Below are 6,000 nucleotides of genomic sequence, written 5' to 3' on the forward strand. Positions count from 1 at the left end.
GAAGGGTCAAAGCTCTCTTTTAAAAAAAAAAAAAATTCCTTAGCAAATACAACAATACAAAATACTTACTAATACAGTCTAAAACACAGTGCACCCCGTACCCACAGGACCCTTTGGAGCAATACTTTTATTGTGAACCTCCTTTCCAAAATTGTATTGATTGTTGCTTGAGGAAAAGAGTTATCCAATATGGCTCTTTGGGTTATAGATTTTATGAGGGCTGGGAAGACTTGTCACGGAAGGTGTTGGCCGCTCTAGGTAGTAACCATTCCCATCATTACCACCACACATATAACAGGGATATGGAATGCGATTCCCAAGACATGAGGGAGACCACAATATCATGGTTACCCGTGATTTGGACAGAAATATGGTGACCGTCATGGATTTTCTATCCCCATAATGGGTTCCCCTCACAATGCTCAGAAGCTGAGTCATCTTCCGATGAAAACCAAGATGCCATCCAGCTGATAGTCCTTGAAAACCAAGATAGCAGCTTATAAAAATAAAATAATAAACAAAGAAGGCCCAGGATAGTTGTGGGCCTAGATACTGGTTGTCATGGCAACGGTCAAAGGATGCCTGCAGTTGACATCAAGTCTGTGGGCTCTACTGGTAGCCACGCAACTTCAGGCTGCTCGGGACAGATAAACCCGAATCCATTCACACGCCGACTGCTTGACGCAGAGCGTTGAAGACTGATTAGCTGTGACACTCTTGCTTGTAACCTTTTCATTAGGAAATTAGGTTTAATAGAAATTGTTCTGACACCTCTCGGTGGCGTTTCCTCGCAATTCATTACAAGCACACAAAGGCAGGAAGGGAAAAAGGGGAAGAGGAAGGAACTGATTTATGAAGTAACAACAAGAGGGGGCCTTAGCATGGAGGGAAATGAGTTAATTGGGTGGCAAAGAGAGAGAACTCTCAGAAGAATAAATTCCAGGATAGCAGGTGACTTAGGTCTCGGGAGTCCTCCAAGGAGGAATTATAAAAGACAGAGCACGTTAAGCCATCTTCACTCTGGTGTAGCCTACATTCCAAGCTCAGAGAAGTCATTTCTGGATTACAGCTCCCATAATCCACCAGGTGGTATGGACACTGGCCATGAAGACTGGAGGATTCTGGGGGTTGTAGTCCAAAAAATACAACTTTCTCAAACTCTGGCTAAAATGGAATGTAGACTCCTGGAGCAGATCTGGCCTTCTAAGCAAAAAAAAAGGGACCTCTATCCAAAGGCTGAATTCAGTCTAGATCAATGGTCCCCAATCTTGGGCCTCCAGATATTCTTGGACTATAACTCCCAGAAGCCTTCACCACCACCTCTGCTGGCTAGGATTTCTGGGAGTTGAAGTCCAAGAACATCCGGAGGCCCAAGGTTGGGGGCCACTGGTCTAGATGGCCACATTCCAGGAGTCAAAGACAAAATTGATGGGCAAAAGATTCCACTATGTTTTGGCTTAAAGTTCTTGCTTCCAGTAACTAAATCCTTAAAGGAGTCAGCCTCCTAGAATAAGCAGGAAACAACACTAAAGCCAAAGAATAATTGCACAATACTATCAGAGCAGGTGGGTGGCCATCAGAGAAAGCCCAAAGGACTATACTGGGATCTCAAAGGACCAGTTTCAGCCGTAGGGTCTGAGACTCCCTACTTTCATGCGAAAGGCATATCCTTGGGGAACACCAATGTTCTCCCACAGCTACATCCACTCCTGAGTGTCAGCTAGACTGGACCCGTTAACTGGATGGAACTTGGTAAGTCAACTCCTATGTATGCCAATTGCTCTACTCTAGATAGCACTAACAATCTGATATAGCCTTTGAACCTTATTGGGATGGAGTTTGGTAGCCTTTTCTATAAACCCATCCATTTCATAAAGCATTTCTATGCTACTTTAACTGCCATGGGTCCACCCAAATGAATCCTGTGGATTTGTGCCTTGAATCCTCTACTAGAGACCGCTACACCCTCTGTCGAGCAGAGATCTGAGTAGACCCCCAAACTTCAGAACCCAGCATTCCATAGGAGGGAGCCAAGGCACTTCAAATGAGATCACATGGTTATATCTCTAACCACGCTCTCTATTTCTATGAGATCGGTAGCTGAAGCTGTGTGTTGGAAACAAACACACTTTTTACTCCCTCCAGTGCTCACTTGTACAGTTCATTAGGATGTTGCTTTTCTGAGCCTTGCAGAAATGTTCACAGAGCTTTGTTTTGCTTCTCCGAGGTCATGAAAGGACTGAGGTGGCATCTTCAAATCCAGGACCTTCTCTCCAGATTGGTCATGTTCCTCCTCTGAAGTCCCTGAAGAGTCCTTGTCCAACAACTCCTTGACTTTCTTGGCTTCCCACGAGGAAGCTGCTCCCTCAGCCTATCATACTTAATAGTTTTATTGTATGTGCTTCTTGAATATTCACTAATACAGCTAGATGCCATGATTTAAACCTCTTGCCTCTTTCTTCCTTCCCCCGGTGATGGCTGTGAAGAGTCGTGCTCCATCATTTTTATGGAGTGTCTTTTAAGTGTTTGAAAACTCTTGTCACACGGCTGCTTTATCTTCTTCTTCCCTGCGGCTAAGTGGGCCCGGGTGCTTAGCACAGCTTCCTCCACATCTCGCTGTCAGAGGCCTTTTGTCATCTCTGTGGCTCTCCCTGAAGCCCCCTTTTCCTCCTCTGTCCCCTCTTCATAATGTGAGCCAGGACAACACAGTGGCTGAGCTGGAAACCTTCACCAGAGCTTTGGAAACTCATGGACGTCGGTTCATGCCTGTTTGCCAGAGCAGTTCAAGAACCTAAGATGCATCCTGAAGAACTAGCAAAGAAGCAGACATGGGAAAAGAAACTGTTTTGGGTTGTGGATCCCAAAACCATCATCTCCTACCAGCACATCTACTGATCACATGGTCTAAATCAATAATGGTTCCTAACCTCCTAGGAAGGACTTCAACTCCTAGGAATCCTGGCCAACACATCTGGTGGTGAAGGCTTCTGGCAGTTTTAGTCCAAGAACATCTGGGGATGTAGGGAACTACTAGCTTAGGGGATTCCGGGGGTTGTAGTCCAAAACAGATACCATTTCTCAGGCCTGTGGAGTCCCCTTGAGATAGATAGCCTCGGATGTTTTTGCATCACCTCAAGCCATCTTTCTTTGTCCAAGGATTTTCCAATTTCCTTTCTTGACATAAACATTGTTGCCACTGGTTTAACAAATGGCTTCTAATGAACTATTTTCAATCAATAAACTTATGTTTCCAGTTGTGTTACCATTGTTCTGTTCTTTCCAGTAACTGGCTGTGTTGCAGTTATTGTTCTACTCTAAAGGACTTTGGGAATAATATTCCTTTAATGAAAAGCAGAATAAGAATATTCTAGATGAAGGGGAAAAGAGCGAAGCAGGAGGTTTCTGTCATACTATACATAAATTTGTAGAGTGAAACATGTGGCTTGCCAGATGTTATGCAACTCCAACAACAACCAGCCTTTACCATTGATGATGGTAGTTAAGTCTGATGAGAGCGGCAATTGTACAACATATGGATAGCTAAACATTCCCTGTCCTTGTTCTCTGATGCCCTTCCCATGAATTGTCCTTCCAAGTAGACCAAAGTGGCTTCTGGGTGAGCTAATTCAACCCTCTGATCAACGTGGCTGCCCTTTTCTTCACCTCTGTATCTTAGTGGGTGCTGGAAACAAGCCACAGGGAGGACTTCCCTTCTTGAAAAGAACCCCCACCTTCTTATGTGGACAATAGCATCAAACATTTCTTCCCAATGTGGCCTGTTCTTCATCTTTCCCTCGGTGTCCCTCACTGCTCCTTCCTTTCCTCATTTCAACCTTACTCCCCTTGCTTGTTACTTTTTCTTTCATTCCTCTGCCCATCCTCCTGCTTTCAGCCTCCAGAGAGGACCAGCTGGAGATTTAGAATAGTCTCTGGATAAACCAGTGTTTTCCCAACCCACCATGCAATTTCCCCAGATATAGATGGTACACCCCTTCTTCAAAGAGGCCCCACTCCCTGTCTCCTTCCTAAATGATTTGGGATCCTTTTGCCACAAACCAAAGGAACCCTCAGCATTGACATCTTGCAGGTAGTATCAGGGTACATACAAATCAATGCAAAAGGTAGCCATCCATTCCTGAATTCTGTTCACCCATCTTCTTTGTAAACTCATGGACAAAGTCGACTTTGATCACCTGGAGATGAGGGAAGAGGCTCTTGTTTTACAATCTGGGATAAAGATGTAGATTCTGATTTGATGTGTCTTCAGATGGTAAGCAAGGAATATTTTTTTTTAAAAAAACTACAGTATTTAGAGCATGTTGCTGTGATTCATCAGACTCCCTTTTTTTGCTTCTTTTCTTGTTTTAAAAGAGAGCCAGTTTCAGAACATTTTCTGTGTACACCGATTTTTGCTTTTTTTTTACTACAGTGTGCAAAGAAAATGTAGCAACTATTGCCTCGTTGCATGTACCAGTAGATCTTGTGGCAAAGAATGGGCTGTTTGTGTCTTCATGATCAATCAGCATGTCCTGTTATGCTTGCTGTGTACATATGAGCGTGCTTGGCTGAAAAGAAAAAGGCACTAATTTGAGCAGAAACAAAATTTGCCTTCTTAGTCTTTGAATCAACTTTTCCTCCTGCCCACCCCAATATTAAGTGTGAGTTTCTTCCCAAGCTCCATCCTCTTATTATTAAGATGAGCCGTCATATTTTGCATGGTATACTAAACATTTGGCATCATCATCTTAACGATAGAGCAGAGATCTCTTGAAGGGGTTAGAGAGACTCCTCTAAGGATCTGTTTTCTCTTGTCAAGGAAACTTTTTCCAGCTAGGATCTCAGCAATGGGAAGATTCTAATTCTGGAGGAAAATACTCACCCATACACAACAGTGACTTCAGCCTTTAGCAAAGACAACCCAGGCAAGATGGCTGGAAGGAATAGATCCCAGGCTTCTTCTGCTTGGAGAGATTTTTCTATCACATCCTTCATCATATGAAGGGGATACCTTTTCACATCCACGGCAGACACCTCATGAATCTCAGCAGCCACATGAGCAATGGAAAGGGATGCCAATATGCCAAATGGGAGCTTTTCCCTAATCTGTGGAATATTCCCTGACCCCCCCCCCATAGCTAGCAGACCTAGGACCACACGTTCCAGTTAGAATAACTTACCTTGGCTACAAAAAATGTCCTCGATTCAATGCAAAAACTGGATTTCCTTGGTTTTAAAAAAACCACCACTGGATTTATCTTTTTCTTTCCTTTTCAGTACAAACTGGCCCATGGTGCTGTTTTTACAAGCTCCCCTGTGACCCTCGTCGAGCACAGCCGTCTATGTAGAGCTCAGCCGAGCCTACATTTATTCAAATTAGCTCAGCAGAAATGGATTTCACCTACGCCAAACGAGCAGTGCGTTTCCACTCTGCTCACACACACACCCCTTGGGGTTCCTTACCAAGAAGTAACAGCCGCGCAGTGTTGCCTCTCTCCGCTGCAGCCTGGCACATCTTTTCGCTTCTGACGTGTGGCCTCCTTATTCTAATCAGCTTTTCCTTCTCCTCCCCCAGCTACTCCAAATGTGAGTTTGTTCCCCACCTCTGTCCTCTTCTTATTAAGATAAATCTGTCATCCGTTCCTCCCCACTATTCTGCTGGTTTGCTTGGGACTTTCAAAGCCAAGAAGAATATTAAATTTTCAAGAGTCTCCTTTGGGCTGTGTTTCAGCACCCGTATCCCTCTCTTTAATTGCGCAAGCCGAGAAGATATCAAATTTTAATATTGTCGCTTTGGCAGAAGCCTGCTTAGGCCTCACTTGAGATGCTTATCCCAAGAGAACAAGATGCCTAATGTTGGCTTCTACTGCGCTTCGTCTCTCAAGATGGCACAGCCTCCATCCATTCTTCAGCCTCTCGGAGTCAAGCAAAAACTGCTGGTTGAGTTCTACTGCAAGGCATCTGTTGTTCCCCATTTTCCTACAATGAATTGGTAAAAGTCAT

Source organism: Pogona vitticeps, chromosome 8, assembly GCF_051106095.1.
Source record: "Pogona vitticeps strain Pit_001003342236 chromosome 8, PviZW2.1, whole genome shotgun sequence".
Taxonomy (NCBI): domain Eukaryota; kingdom Metazoa; phylum Chordata; class Lepidosauria; order Squamata; family Agamidae; genus Pogona; species Pogona vitticeps.